At 48.6% G+C, this 16,366-nt stretch overlaps 1 protein-coding gene across 2 annotated transcripts in view; it reads right to left on the bottom strand.

Moving 5' to 3' along the window:
- The window catches only part of LOC139265286 (SH2/SH3 adapter protein NCK1-like), a 248,713-nt gene that overhangs the window by 78,983 nt on the left and 153,364 nt on the right, over positions 1-16,366 (bottom strand). The window lies entirely within an intron of this gene.

The raw sequence follows: 16,366 nt of genomic DNA, 5'->3' as shown, positions 1-16,366 counted from the left end.
CCGCAGAATACCATGCTCAAAACATTCCTATGGGAAGGGAGCTCATTTGTATACATCCTTTACAAGCTGAAAAAAGAACAAGCTCAAGTGTGACTGTGCTTAGTTACGATTCTATATACAAGGTTCGAGGAATACAAGTATACATCCCAATGTAATACGTGAAATTAGTATTTCATCTGCAAAAGATAGCAAAAAAACTTTAATGCCCATAAGAACAAAATTTCTAGAAAAGTTTGAAGAAAATGTTAAATAATTGAAGATGTAATAATACCTGTGCAAGTATTATTTTCCATTCACTTATGTAGCTAAACCAGCACAGCAAAGACTTTTTTTGAGCAATGAAAGCTTTCAGTGTAGGCAGCCTTGGCTGAATGGGAGCACTCTTGTCTCTGAATCAGTAGGTTGTGGGTTCAAATCCCACTCCAGAAACTTGAGCATGGTCCAGGCGGACACTTCACACAGATCTGAGGGAGCTCTGCACTGTCGGAAACACCATCTTTCACACGAGACATTAAACTGAGGCCCTGGCTACCCTTTCAGCAGGATGTGATTGAATCGTGTCATGGGTTCTAAGAGCAAGGGAAGCAACATTTATCCCTCAACCAACATCACAAATAGATTATCCGGTCATTAATCTCAATGCTGGGTGCAAATTGGCCATCTTCTTTCTCCACATTAGAAAAATGACTACATTACAAAAGTACTTGACTGACTGTGCGACGTTCCAAGATTGTGAAAGGAGCTATATAAATGCAAGTTCTTCCTTTCTTTCCATGACACTGCAGAACTAGAATGACTGCCAAAGCCACTGTAGTATGAACAGGGCAATCTGGTTTCGAATTCCACAACACTACAACATAATATATATATATATTTTTTTTTTAAACAGACTAATTAAAACCCTGTAACTGCCTATCTACTAATATCCATCACATGTGCCCACATTCTTTACAATTGCTCCAGTTTTACTGATCAAACTGCATGTCTACTTATTTTAATCCTGTTTTTACCCAAAAGCAGAAACAGTGGGGCCAAGTTTCGGTCCGAGTTGCTCCTGGATTTTTTGGAGCAACTGGTTTAGAATGGAGTCTCTTAGAAATTGCAATTCTCGGTATTTAGTTTGCTCCAGTTCTAGTCAGTTAGAACAGGTTCAGTTTGGAACAGATTTTTTTTTCCAAAAGGGGGCGTGTCCAGCCACTTACGCCCGTTTTGAAAGTTTAGGCAGTAAAAACTTACTCCAAACTAACTTAGAATGGAGTAAGTGTAGATTTTTGTACGCTCAGAAAAACCTTGCCTACACTTAGAAAATCAGGCATAGGGAATTGCGGGGGGGGGGGGGGGTTTAAAAGGGAAGTTTACAAACATTAAATACTTCAATTTTACAAATAAAGAGCCATCATCAATAATAAATGATAATCAATAAATCAACCAATAAATCAATCAAAAAAATTAATAAAAAATTAAAAACATTTTAAAAATAAATAAAGAAATACATTTCTACTCACCAACTGCAGCATCGGGAGCCCTCCAACAGCATGCTGGGACGCCCCACCTCGTCCCCCCCCCAACTGTGTGTGTCTCTCTCTCTTTCTGTCAGCGTCTATGTGTTTCTGACAGGGGGGGGGAGGGGGAAGAGAGAGGAAGGATGGGAGGGGGGGGGGAAAGAGGAAGAATGGGGGGAGTGGTGGGGAGAGGAAGGAGGGCAGTGGGGCGGGTGGGGAGGGGGAGAGGGGCGTGTGGGGAGGGGGAGAGGGGCGGGTGGGGAGGGGGAGAGGGGCGGGTGGGGAGGGAAGGGTGGGGAGGGGGAGAGGGAAGGGTGGGGAGAGGGAGAGGGAGAGGGAGGGGTGGGGCGAGGGAGAGGAGGGGAGAGGGAGGGGGAGAGGAGAGGAGAGGGGAGGGGAGGAGAGGGAGGGGGAGAGGAGAGGAGAGGAGAGAGGGAGGAGGGAGAGGAGAGAGGGAGGAGGGAGAGGAGAGGAGAGAGGGAGGAGGGAGAGGAGAGGAGAGGGAGGAGAGGGAGGGGGGGAGGAGAGGGAGGAGGCTGAACGGGCCCAGCGGACGTGAAGAAGCCGGGCCCAAGACTTCAGGTGGGGCCCACCCCCAAGCAAGATGCAGGGTGGGCGGGCCCCGCCGAAGGAAGAGGGAGCGGAGCGGACCGGAGTTAAAGGTAGGTGGCCGGGGGAAGCGGGAGCTGGGCGTGGTGGTCATCGGAGCGGGAGGGGGTCTGGAGCAGGAGCTGGGGAGGGGAGGTTGAGAGAGCCAGCTGGAGCCACAGCAGGAGCTTGACGAGGGAGGTGCAGCCTGATCCCCGCAGCCCCAGTGAGCCCATTCGGCCAGGGCTAGGGGCTGCGTGCTTCAGGCCCCTCCCACACAGTTTCGGGCGTCTGGAGCTACTGCACATGCGCGCCCACTGTAGTGCGCCTGTGCAGAGGTCCCGGCATTGATTTCAGCACAGGGACCTGGCTCCGCCCCCCACAGCTCGTGCTGCACTGCGCCGAGCTCCAAAGGACCTGCAGGGAGCCGGACAATCTGCAGGTATTCTTTAGGCGCACTTTCGGGTGCGAAAAACGGGAGTCCAGGTTGAGGCTGCGCCGTTCTAGGCGCGGCCCGAAACTTGGACCCATTGATTGGCTCCTCTCAGGGTCTATTTGCTGGAAATTACATTTTAAAGGTTTCCTACTTGTTAAGGATCCATTCAATACACTCATTTGATTAATTTTTAATTACAAAAAACTATTTTTCACATCTATGGAGACTTTGTCAAGAAAACTGGATTTAAAAAAATATATAAATGGACCTATATAGAAAACCCCATGAGGCCGATAAGTAAATAATCGAATGACCCTGAAGCAGGAAGATTTTTTTCCCACTGAATACTCCCAAAGTTTGTCAACTCCTGGCTCCACCAGTTTTGAGCACTTTTCAGTTGGCAAAGTTCCCATGCGATGCTATCTTATTGCTCTCAAAATATACCCAACATTGTCTACAAGAAGATAGCAACACTTAAAAATGTTCTTTCATTTTTCTAACCTATAACTTCTATGCCTCATAGTAGAAAATAAATATTAGCGCTGAATGTAAAAATCAATTGAGTACCTCAAATCAAATTCATTTAGAAATAGACTTAAAATGGAGTTCATTGATGCTTGGGAATGGAGCAAACACAGACTTTTATGACAACTCAGGAGCTACATCCAAACCCAGAGATAAAAGAAATATGTTCAAAACTGATGCCCAGTCTTCAATTTTAAGTTAACACCCGGCGACAGCTGGTGATAATATGTTTGAACATTAGCTTTTCACCATGGGGCTTAGGAATCAATGTAATCAGAGTTAGGCCTCCGTTCAAACATGGAATTAAACGTTCCAATAGGATTACAGTCCAGACTATAAGCTCTGCACATCGTGTATTCATTTCTCTGAATAGATAAAATCACTTGTCCCTTTAAATGTTTAAAAAGCACTGCATAATTATCCCTCTGTACAAGACCAGTTTTATATATATATATATATATACACACACTTAGAAGGTAGGTAGTCCACTTTTCTACATTAAATATACTCAAGGTGATGCAATTAGTGATCACAAGTGAGCTTAATGTTAGTCCCTTTGATCTTCCAAGGACCAAGCAAGCTGGTAGCAAAAGATACTGAAAGCATCATCATCATAGGCAGTCCCTCGAAATCGAGGAAGACTTGCTGGACTCTAAAAGTGAATTCTTAGGTGATTGAACAGTTCAATACAGGAACAATAGTCTCTGTCACAGGTGGGACAAACAGTTTAAGGAAAGGGTGGGTGGAACTGGTTTGCCGCACACTCCTTCCACTGCCTGCACTTCATTTCTGCATGCTCTCGGCAACGAGACTCAAGGTGCTCAGCGCGCTCCCGGATGTACTTCCTCTACTTAGGCCGGTCTTTGGCCAGGGACTCCCAGGTGTCAGTGGGGATGTTGCATTTTATCAAGGAGGCTTTGAGGATGTCCTTGAAACGTTTCCTCTGCCCACCTTGGGCTCGCTTGCCTTGTAGGAGTTCCGAGTAGAGCGCTTGCTGTGGGAGTCTTGTGTCAGGCATGCGAAGAATGTGGCCCGCCCAACGGAGCTAGTCGAGCGTGATCAGTGCTTCAATGCTGGGGATATTGGCCTGATCGAGGACGCGAACGCGAACGTTGGTGCGTCTGTCCTCGCAGGGGATTTGCAAATTTATCCAGCGATTTGAGCGATCACTGAATGCAACCAGTACACTAGTTGCTATTTAGAAACCCAAGAAAATGATAAATCTGGTGTTGCAGGACAGCTCTCCTTGAGATTTACATCCAAGGATATATACTCCTGTTCATACTCATGGTTACTTCTTTCAAATTTGTACCATATCTCCAGCAAGGCGAGGTTCCAAAAAGCAGACAGTAACTCAAATTAAAGGCTGGAAAATCTGCCTTCTTATGGAGAAGGCTGGCAAATTATTTTGTGGACAGCCACAGTTGTCATTCCTCATTTTATATTCTATACGACTTCAAATTAGCCATCATGTCTCATTTCAAATCCCTTCACTTTAAGTTGAACTGACAGTAACTTAACTAAGTATTCACAATCCAATTTATATAGATTCGTTACAAAGGAGAGTAGCCAGTTTGTGTTACTGGAAGAGCTTCACAATACATTTCCATTTATAATGAAAGTGTACACCATGATGCCACCTTACAAGTGTATCAGGTTAATTTTAACAAGCTGTTACATACAAGTCAGTCATGGCTCAGTGGGTAGCACTCTTGTCACTGAGTTAGAAAGTCATGGGTTCAAGTCCCACTCCAGAACGAGTACATAATCTAGGCTGACACTCCAGTGCAGCACCGAGCGAGTGCTGCACTGTCAGAGGTGCTGTCTTTTGAGTGAGACATTAAACCAAGGCCCTATCTGCTCTCTCAAGTGGATGTAAAAAAATCACATGGTACTACAGGTTGAACGTCCTTTATCTGGCACCACCACTCGTCCGTCACCATTCCCGGCCGCTACGACATGAACAAATTGAAGTCCTTCCTCGCTGTCGACTCCCGCAATCGCTGGCCTGGCCCAGTGATACAGCTGCGTCTCCCACCCCGATTGCTCTGCCGCATTCCTAGCCCCAAGATCCCCTTGCTCAGTACCTGTACCATCTAATTTAACGTGATCTCCCCTTGTCCACCAAAATTCCTTATCCGGCACAGGCCAGGTCCTGAGGGTCCCGGACAAGAGAGGTTCAACCTGCATTTCAAAGAGCGGTGGCATATAGTGACACCGCTATTCCAGGCCACAATGGGTAATTCCCCCGCCAATCATGCCTGGAGACTACATTGCTGTGTGACTGGAATCAATTTTGCACACATAATTTGTATGCAACTTCCCTTTACTCGCTGCATTTTGCTGGAGAAATTGCAGAGCTTTTATCAGAAGGAGTTGCTGCAATTTCAGTCATGCACAAGTTCAGTTTGCTGCAGTTCATAGAGACTCTTTAAATAGACACTGTAAATAGATTGTGTTTGCTGTAAATCCACTCCGACTCATTGGCTGACAAGGTGATGTCAATAGACACATTACAACAGCGATTACACTTCAAAGGTACTTAATTGGCTGTAAAGCGCATTGGGGCGCCCTGAGGTTGTGAAAGGTGTTATTTAAATGCAAGACCTTTATTTTTATTGTTACAAGTAGTCGGGAACAGTCTGCAGTGTAAATAAATGGCTCTTCATTAGCATTTCTCTCCTAATTGGATCACGTCCGATTTGCACAGAAAGCAATTGAGAAATATCCTAACCAAAATATCTTTTTCTGCCATCCAGTGATCCTGAAACGTCACTATTTTGCACCCATAAGAGCAAATAAGCAGGAGCACAGAAACTATTTATTATGCAGAATTAATACCCTCCTGCAACAGTATATCACTTTACAAACACTATCTTTTGAGCACAGTGCAGGCTTTATAATCACAAAAAAAACTGGATCTAGGCTAAGGAACAGGCATCACATTTGAAAATGCAAATTTTTTGCAAGCTTCAAAATTCTTGACCTCAATATTGCATGTCATTTTAATACAAATGAATTTCCATTAAGAAATGTAAATTCTCTCTCAGCTCTTTGAAAGTTTGAAATGATATGAAAGGGTTTGTTACTTTATTAAAATCTGAAACAGAAAATTGTTTTGATAACTGCCGAGATATAGCTTTTATATATTACTGAAATGCTGTCATCACCTTTACCAGGGGGAGTTTGAAACAAAAGGACGGAAGTATTGGGTGGAAGCTCCAAAGAGCAGGACATAGCCATTGGAGGTTTGATTTTTTTTTTAAATTATAAAATATGCCAAATCACAAGAAAAATAAAGGTTGATCAGTTAAATTGGGACCAATTATTTCCATCGGTCAGTGAGCTGTCAATGAGAGGGTGTAAATTTAAGATGATTGCCAAAATAACAGAGGGAGAGATTAAGATATTTTTTTAAACAATTGGTAGTTAAGGCAGGGCAGGTCCTACCAGAAACAGTGGTGAAAGCAGGATGCACAAGAGCTTTTGGAACAGAAGTGGTTAAATATTTGGAAACTAAAAATGTTAAAGTGTAGAGGGTAAGGGTGATGCAATGGGAGTAAGCGGGCAGCTTTTTCAGAGAACCAACACACGCAAAAGAATGGTCCCCTTCTGCAATGTAAAATTCTATGGGGCCGAAATTGCCCTCTTCTGAAAGGCTCATTAGCGCCTCCAGGGGGCGTTAACGGGGCGATAAGGACTTTTCGCCCGAAGGCAGGCGACAGAAGCAACCTCCCCAGAATTGCCTCTGGGATGGCGGCAGTGGCTAAAGCGGCTTTGCACCGTGCCCCTGCAGTTTTCGCCCCGGGCAGCGGCGCACATATCAATGAAGACATTGCCATGTGCGCCGACGCCATTACACCCCATGGGGGAAATTGCCCGCGGGAGCGAGGTTAGGGCGGGGCGGCCTTAATGGGGCACCCCGGCCGCCCTTAATGGGGCGGGCCTTGCGTCACGGCCAGCATCTTTTTTTATGTCATGCTGACTGCCGGCAACAGGCAGTCTGGCACCACCTCTTGGGTGCCAGGCCGCTGGACCGGCCAAAACCCTCCCTGGTGGCCTAGTGGACGGCACGGAAGCGGCTGCAGAGTTTGCAGCGGCCCTCCCCTTTATGAGAAGGAGAGAAACTTTGTGACGCGTCAGTGTGACCCGGCATGTCTGCGTCGCACTGAGTGACATGGCCCCGTTTCTGCCCCTCTCTGGCCCCGGATGTTTTTTCATGCACCAAGACCCTAATTCCGTGTCAATTAGATTCCGCTTTCGCCGGGTGATACATTTTTATTTAATTCGAATGGTGTGCCCCAAGCGGGGCACGGAGCAATTTCGCCCCCTATGATTTTAATCGACAAACAACGGGTTTAGCAAATTTAACAAGAAAAAAAAATCTAATTTCATTATCTAATTATATTTTACAATACTACATCTTTGGGAACTTATAGGCAAAGAGGAGGAGGGAGACACCACATAAATGTTGAGCGACTAGGTAACGTTTGTCCCAACATTATGGGTGGCGGGGGTGGGGGAGGGGGGAGTGCAACAGCTGTGTTAAACTCAATGCACTTACAAATACAAGTGGGCCAGTTTCTTCTCCAACTGAAAGCTGACCACAGTAGCAGTGTTGTAATATCAAAGATGCTGAGGAAGCAGGCCATGTTTGCCCAAGAACTGAAAAAGTGGCTGCATATTGTGACACCTCTATTCCCAGTCAGAATGGCGATGATTGGGAAATTTCCGCATCAATCACTGCTGTAAGTGACTGGGATTGAGTATCACGTGCCTAATTTGTATGTAACTAATCTCCACTCTCTGCATGTTGCTGGAGAAATCTCCCTGCTTTTAGTAAGAGAAGTTGCTGCAGTTTGGGTCACAAGTTCTGTTTGCTAGAGACTCATCTTAAATAGCCTGTTGAATGTTTATTGGAGTGCGCTGTTTAAACAGACTGCTGAGCAAATAGTCTTTGGTTGCTGTAAAATACACTGTTTGCAGTTAGTCCTACCATAAGTCCCACCCCTGCCATCAACTCATAGGCTGATACAGTGATGTCAATCGACACTCTGAAAAAGTATGTAACACAAATCTTTTCATGAAATCACCTCTTAAGACCCAATTCCACTGTAAATCACAGACTTAAATTAATTTAAATTTTTAAACAGAATAAAATTAAATGAAACGCTAATTAAAAACAGAAAATGCTGGACACACATAGGATGTCGGTAAGCATCCTTGGAGAAACGTTTACGTTTTGGGTGTAGGTTTTTCAGAACTTGGACACTTCCAACTCAGTCCTGAAGAGCTGCACCTAAAACAAAGTGGCCTATTCTTCCCACGCATGTCAACCGACCTGCTGTGTGCTTTCAGTATTTTCTGTTTTTGTCTCATATTTCTAGCATCTGCAACATTTTACTTTAAAATAAACAAAAAAAAATGAAACATTCCCACTAAATTGCTAAGCACCCATCTTCCCTTTCTGACCCCGATGCTAGAGGACATTGTAAATGCTTCCTTATGCTCAGGTGCTGCCCCTCTCCCTTTTATAGGCCCCAAGTTTCCACATGATTTGCTCCTGATTTTTTAGGAGCAACTGGTGTAGAACGGAGTATCTTAGAAATCGGAATTCTCGTCATTTAGTTTGCTCCAGTTCTAGTCAGTTAGAACAGTTTCACTTTGGAACAGAATTTTTTTTTCAAAAGGGGGCGTGTCCGGCCACTTACGCCTGTTTTCAAAGTTTCGTCAGTGAAAACTTACTCCAAACTAACTTAGAATGGAGTAAGTGAAGATTTTTGTACGCTCGAAAAAACCTTGTCTACACTTTAGAAAATCAGGCGTAGGTTACAAATCAGGCGTAGGGAATGGTGGGGGGGGGTGTTTAAAGGGAAGTTTACAAACATTAAACACTTCAGTTTTACAAATAAAGAGCTATCATCAATAATAAATGATAAATACATCAATAAATCAACCAATAAATCAATCAAAAAAAATTAAGAAGAAATAATTTTTTTTTTATAAATCAATAAATAAAAAATGTTTTACTTACCGACTGCAGCACCGGGAGCCCTCCAACAGCGTGCTGGGATGCCCCCCTCAGTGTGTCTGTCAGTGTCTCTATCTCTCTGTCTGTCTGTGTCTCTCATTCGCTGTCTGTCATTGTCTGTGTTTCTGAGAGGGGGGGAGCAGGGGGAGAAGGGGGAGGGATGGGGGAGGGAAGGAGATTGGGGGGGGAAAGAGATTTGGGGGGGAGGAAGGAGTTTGGGGGGGGAGGAAGGAGTTTGGGGGGGGGGAAGGAAGGAGTTTGGGGGGGGGGAAGGAAGGAGTTTGGGGGGGGGGAAGGAAGGAGTTTGGGGGGGAGGAAGGAGTTTGGGGGGGGGGAGGAAGGAGTTTGGGGGGGGAGGGGGGAGGAAGGAGTTTGGGGGGGAGGAAGGAGTTTGGGGGGAGGGGAAGGAGTTTGGGGGGAGGGGAAGGAGATTGGGGGGAGGGGAAGGAGATTGGGGGGAGGGGGGAGAAAGGAGATTGGGAGGGGGGAGAAAGGAGATTGGGAGGGGGGAGAAAGGAGATTGGGAGGGGGGGAGAAAGGAGATTGGGGGGGGGGAAGGAGATTGGGGGGGGGGAAGGAGATTGGGGGGGGGGGAGGAGGAGATTGGGGGGGGAAGGAGGAGATTGGGGGGGGAAGGAGGAGATTGGGGGGCGAAGGAGGAGATTGGGGGGGGGGAAGGAGGAGATTGGGGGGGGGGAAGGAGGAGATTGGGGGGGGAAGGAGGAGATTGGGGGGGGAAGGAGGAGATTGGGGGGGGGGAGGAGATTGGGGGGGGGAGGAGATTGGGGGGGGGGAGGAGATTGTGGGGGGTGGGGGGGAAGGTGAAGGGGGAGGGAGGCTGAACGGGTCTGGGGGAGGGAGGGAGGTCAGGTCGGGGGGAGGGAGGTCTGGTCGGATCCAGTCCGGGGGCGGGGGGAGCGGGTGACGGGTCCGGGGGCCGGGAGCGGGTGTCGGGTCTGGGGGGCGGGGGGGGAAGCGGGAGTCGAGTCGGGTCGGGAGGAAGCAGGAGCTGGCCGTGGGAGAAGCCTTATTCACGCAGCCCCAGTGAGGCCATTCGGCCAGGGCTAGGGGCTGCGTGCTTCCTCCCCTCCCACACAGTTTTGGGCGCCTGGAGCTACTGCACATGCGCGCCCACTATAGCGTGCATGTGCAGAGGTCCCGGCACTGTTTTCGGCGCAGGGACCTGGCTCCGCCCCCTACAGCTCCTGCTGCGTTGCGCCGAGGGCCAGAGGACATGCAGGGAGGTGGAGAATCTGGAGGGTTTTTTTTAGGCGCACTTTGTGGCGCGAAAAACCGCGTCCAGGTCGGGACTGCGCCGTTCTAGGTGCGGCTCGAAACTTGGGCCCAAAGTGTCACCCTAATCCCCTCGGTCCTTGCAAACTGCCGATTCATCCCCAGCCTCCCCTTCCTCTCCAAATTCCTCGAACATGTTGTCACCTCCAAAATTCATGCCCACCTTTCCCACAAATACACGTTTGAATTTCTCCAAATCAAATTTCGACCCCTTCCACAGCACTGAACTAAACCAAATCAAATCAAAATTACATCCCTCCTCATACTTCTCTATCTCTCTGCAACCTTTGACAGTCGACCACATCATCCAGACTTCTCTGAAGCCCCCTGGAATGCTTTTCAATGTTAAAGGTGCTATATAAATGCAAGTTGTTCTTGTTGAAATATTTGCTCCGTTCGTTCCAAAATAATTGTTTGCATGCTTATGTGATCAATGTTTTACAGAATAATTTTTTTTTTTAAAAAGCCAAGGAGATAAAATTTTGGATTTTTCCACTCAATCGAGATTGCTTCTTAAACATAGTTTTGAAATTGAAGCTCTCTTCATGGTCTAAGTGAGACTCTAAACTTCTGAAAAAAGGTGACTTTAAAAAATATAGAACACAACCCTTCCTTCTCCTTGTTTCCCCATCTAAGATGGCAGGCAAATCTCATCTTTGTGCAACTATTGGCTCAAGTGTTGCTCCCTTACCAGAGAAGGCTGCATTTTCCTAGATTTATGATGTGGGTAGAGGGAGGGTAATGGAGGACAGGCCAAAGCCCAAGCCCTCAATATATTGTGATCAACGGTTTGACCCAGGGATCATCATGCCAGAGTGTACAATGTATTTAAGAGAGAGGCTAGTTAAAAATAAATCTGAAAAACAATCAGCAAGACTTTGGGCGGTGGCCGAAATTGCCCGCTGCCCGAAGCGAGGTGCACCTATTGCGTTTTGGCGTGCATTAGAGCCAAATTCAGCATTTTACTGAAAAAAGGAGCGGTGCGGTATTGGTGGTGTGTATGGTCTGTGTGGTGGGAATGGGCTGTTTGCAGCAGTGTGGGGTCGGAGTGGCCAAGTGGGCCATGAAATTCAGCTGTTGCCCATTTATTGATAAAGAGGCAGCTGCTCCCTGGCCTTCTTAAAGGGCAGGTTTTGCAGCTTGGCCCTGAGCACTGAATTTGTCTGTTGCTTGTGAAGAAATGGCTAATGCAAGAAGTTTAAGGAGGGCCAGCCGCTTCTCGGAATGTTGAACCTGGGACCCTGGACCAAGCTGTGGAGGGAAGGAGGCGCGTTCTCTATCCAGACACAGACAGACCCAGTCGCGCCGTCTTTGTCAATGCTTGGAGAGAGATCACTGTGGACGTGTCGGGGACCTCCATTCATGACCGCACTGACACTCAATGCCGCCAAAGGCTGAACTTTCGACTGATGAAAGCTAGTACATGTTCCCCCAACTACTCACCTTCCATCTGCGAGCCTCTCCTTCACCTTCTCTTATTTCCCACCTTCACTATGTAGTCAGTGGAGTACCATTTGATTGCTGAGGCATCTATATCTATGTGTACATACTCGCAATGGCGGCTCCCGTTCATGTGAGAATTATACCCGCATGTAATAGACCCACACTTGCACTAATTGCAGAGGCCTCATGACACTGGTACCCAGCAACTCTTCTTTGCTTTACAGGCCAAGGTCTCCCACCACTGTTTGGAGCAATAGAGGACTGGTCGATATCCAGCAGCTCAGTGACATAAAAGAGAGGATGCAGCAGCTAGGGGGCCCACATGTTGCCTTCCCTGTGGCTGCCGGTCGTGTGGGTCCCGCTGGGGGCAGCATCGGTAAGTGAAGGCCTTCCTTTAATGCCATCTCCCCCTGAAAGTCTAAACGCCTACCAGTCAATTGCTTCTGATCGTGTGCAAGTTGCTTGCCCTACCTCATCCTGACAGGACCCCTTGTGCCATTTATGACTGCAGATGATACCCAGAGTGAGCCAGAGCGAGACCGAGACCCTTGAGCAGAGTGCAGTCATTGATGGCATGTCCGATAAGGGCAAGGAAGAGAGGGACAGCGCTGCCGCGTCACTGCTTCCTACACTCGCACGCGCCAGCTCAGATACTGGGAATACATGGTCGGGTCAGTTAGATTTATCAGAAGGGTCTGTACTGGGTGCTGCAACAGGGCCTAGCGGGCTACTGCATGATCAAGGGCAAAGGCAACCTCAAGTGCCATCTCTCCGGGGCCGAGTTCGTACACGAGTTCTGCTGCAGAGGACTCAGACGAGCCTATTGATGTGACGGCTTATGAAACAAGGGTGGAGGCGCTACATTCACAGATATAGGGAGCAATGGCTAGGGTGCCCGAGAGCCTGTCGCAAGTGTTCAGGAGCGTGGAGAAGTCTGCACACCATGGAGCCCATCATTGCCAGTGTGCAGGCGATGGTGGACTCCCAGAGTGACCGTGCGGATCCAGCTGTGATGATGCAGGTCATGGGCGATGCGACAGCTGCCATTACAGCACAGGTGCAAGGGAACCAATGTCTCATTGCTGGATTGGAGAGGATGGCCGCTGCCCTGGAAGCTCAGAATGCTCTCATGCACTCTGGGCAACAGGCCACAGAGCATCTTACTGCTGTCGTCTCTGGTGGCATCGAGACTGTGTCTGCTCCCATGTAGTCTCAGCTGGATGCCACGCGAGATCGGACTGCTGCCATTGCGGCTGGGTCCAGCACGGTCCACGGGGAACTTTCCAGTGTCGCTCCACCCCACCAAACTGTGCTCCAGCAGATTGGTGGCGATGGTGATGTGCTGCCCCCGGGGAGTAATGCAGCCTCATCAGACCAGGATGATGTGCTCCCTCAAGATCATTGCAGTCCTGAGCAGAGACCGGCCACTGCTGCCAAGCATGGAATCGCCCCGGCCAATTCCAACTGAAGGCGCTGAGGAAGGTGCGACCCAGTCTGCAGCCGGCCCTTCCAGGGCCAGAGCTGGTCGATGGCATCCTCAAAGAACATCTGTAGCTTCTACACCTGAAACACAGCAGCCTTCCCAGAGCCACAATACAGCCACAGGGGAGACAATGCGGGGTAGTTCCAGAATAGGTATGCATAAGAGGGCTTTTAACAAAATGCTCAAGGGTGACAATTGATAATGTGTATGTTTTGTGGATCCATTATTTCTGGTTTAATAAATCTTTACTTTGGGTTTGAATATCTGTGCAAGTCACTCATTTAACTGTGTGGAACGATGTGTGAAAGTGTTCACTGGTTTGCCCATGGAGATGGACAGATGAAGGCTAAAGTATGGAAACGAGCAGCAATGAGACAGTTTAGGACTCCCCTTGTAGGATCCAGATGGTGACTCCGCCTCCTGCGTGGCCTCTGACCCACATCCTGGTCCTCTTCCTCAGGCGGTATTGCTGCTTCATCCTCCAATGGTTGTGCCCTCATGATTGCCAGGTTGTGAAGCATGCAGCAGACGACCACGAATAGGGACACCCGCTCAGGCGAGTACTGCAGTACTTCTCCTGAGCGATCCAGGCAACGGAACCTGTTTAAGGATTCCAATGGTCTGTTCAATGATGCACCTGGTGGCTGAATGGGAGTCATTGTACAATTACCGCGCAGCAGTCCTGAGGCGGCGAAGGGGAGTCAGCAGCCAAGTGCAGAGTGGGTAGCCCTTGTCTCCAAGGAGCCAGCCGCAATCTTGGTTTGGCCCAGAAAGACCCCTGGCACATCGGTCTGCCGCAGGATGAAAGCATCATGGCTGCTGCCAGGAGACTGGGCACCAATTGCCATGATTTTGTGATTGTGGTCACACACCAGCTGGACATTGAGGGAGTGGAATCCCTTTCCGTTTCGGTAGATCTCAGGACAGTTCTGTGGCACCCTCAATCCCACGCAGTCTATGGTGCCCTGCACCCTGGGAAAGCCCACAATCCTCACAAATCCGGTCTGCCACTCCAACTGCTTCTCCCTGCTCATAGAGAAGGATATGTAATCCCTCCTCCTCTTGTTCAGAGCATGTATGACCTGATGGATGGAGCGTGCAACATTCCAACTGACACCTGGGAGTTCCTGGCCAAAGAACGCCCTAAGTGGAGGAAAAGCATCCGGGAGGGCGCTGAGCACCTCGAATCTCGTCATCGAGAGCATGCAGAAATGAAGCGCAGGCAGCGAAAAGAGCGTGCTGCCCCCTGTCCATCAGGCCCACGGTGTTGTGCGGGGGGGGTCAGCATACCTGACCCTCCTCCTGAGGTCCTTCCTGGGGCACATCTCTGGGTCCAGCTCTGTCACCATCTACATGGGCTTCTGCATGTTCCTCAGCCAAGCTGCTTCTCCAGCCGTTGGAGACAGCGCTGCCTTCTCCTGCGTGCCTCCCTGCCGCGCACAATGTTCCACTGCCAGCACTGAGCCCAGTTAATTATCTTCCGCAAGCACAGCTCTCTGTTGTAGAGATTTAAGAGCCTGGCCCACAAAAACTCAATCCCGCCGGCAACAAGGCAACTTGCAATGGTTGATAAAGTCTGAAGAAATCTCGCCAACAAGAATGCTACTGGACGCAACACGCCGTTAAGTGCCACTGGCAGCCTTGAGCAAGCAGTGTGTACCGACCCAAAAAGCTGTCATTGGCACTGACAGGCGGCCGGCAGATGATTGGAGCTGAATTTAGCTGCCAGGGCAGGTCCGAGGCGGTGCACGGTCTGATGACATTGTTAACGACACATCTGCAGGAGCGCGGCGGAAGTTGGGGGGGGGGGGGGGCGGGGGGGGGAGGGTAAGCGGGGTAGATAGCCACACCGTTGGAAAAACCTACCAGAGCAATGCCGCGACTCAGCAGCCATTCCGCACCGACCCGTGGCCGCTGCTTTCAGGCGGCCAGAGCCCTTATAGAAAGGGACAATTTCGGCCCCATAGACTTCTATACACATTTGCAAGGGCCTCGAGATCATGCATGTCATGTATTTTACATTATTATATATAACTGTATCCTAACATGCTACACATAATTGTAATAAGATATGACCTGTAACCACCAGCATACCTTACCACCAGGGGTGCACTTGCAAGAGACAGGTATATAAGGACAGGTCTCAGGCAAGTGCAGCATTCCAGAGCTGTGAAATAAAGATGCAGGTCCAGAGTGACCTTGACTTCACTACATGCCTCGTGTGAATCTGTACTGAGGGGACAGGACTTTACAGTGGCGACAAGTTACGGGATTACAGAATCCAGAGAATAGCGAACAACGGATCAGATGAAAAGTACAATGCGGGAGACAATTGGGAGGACTCTATAGAAAGGCTCCAGCAAAGCTTTGTAACCAAAGACTGGTTAGGCGATGACAATGCAGACAAGAGAAGAGCCCATCTCTTGACCAGCTGTGGCTCGAAAACATACGCTTTAATGAAGGATCTGTTGGCACCCAAGAAACCAGCAAGCAAGTCGTTTGAAGAATTGAGCACACTGGTAAGAGACCACCTGAAGCCAGCGAGCAGCCTACACATGGGCCAGACACAGGTTCTACAACTACAGACGCTGTGTGGGCCAGAGCATACCCGACATCGTGGCGGAACTTCGGAGGTTGGCTAGTTTATGTGAGTTCTCCGATGAACTGAGGAGAGAAATGCTGAGAGACTTTTTCATGAAAGGAATAGGCCACGCAGGCATATTCTGAAAGCTCATAGAGACCAAGAACCTGATCTTAGAGGCAGCAGCGCTGGTTGCACAGACATTCTTGGTAGGGGAAGAAGAAACGAGGTTGATTTACAATGCAGGTACAACAACTAACGAAATATCGGAACAAGAAGTTCACAGCACTAAACAAGCTGCTACCCCCACACACAGACAAAACCGGGAGAACAGGCTCTTGACAGCAGGCAGAAGCCACCAAGGGCCACAGGAACAGCCATTCACACCTCATCAACCCACAATGCGAGCAATCAACTACAAACTGAGAGAAGCTCAAGAGAGATCAGCCAGACGCAGCTCATTCTTTGGAAACACTTTGAACAA

The sequence above is a fragment of the Pristiophorus japonicus genome, chromosome 6, assembly GCF_044704955.1.
Source record: "Pristiophorus japonicus isolate sPriJap1 chromosome 6, sPriJap1.hap1, whole genome shotgun sequence".
In the NCBI taxonomy this organism is placed as follows: domain Eukaryota; kingdom Metazoa; phylum Chordata; class Chondrichthyes; family Pristiophoridae; genus Pristiophorus; species Pristiophorus japonicus.
Note: the sequence above shows the minus strand (reverse complement) of the source record. Positions and strands in the feature narration are given on the sequence as shown.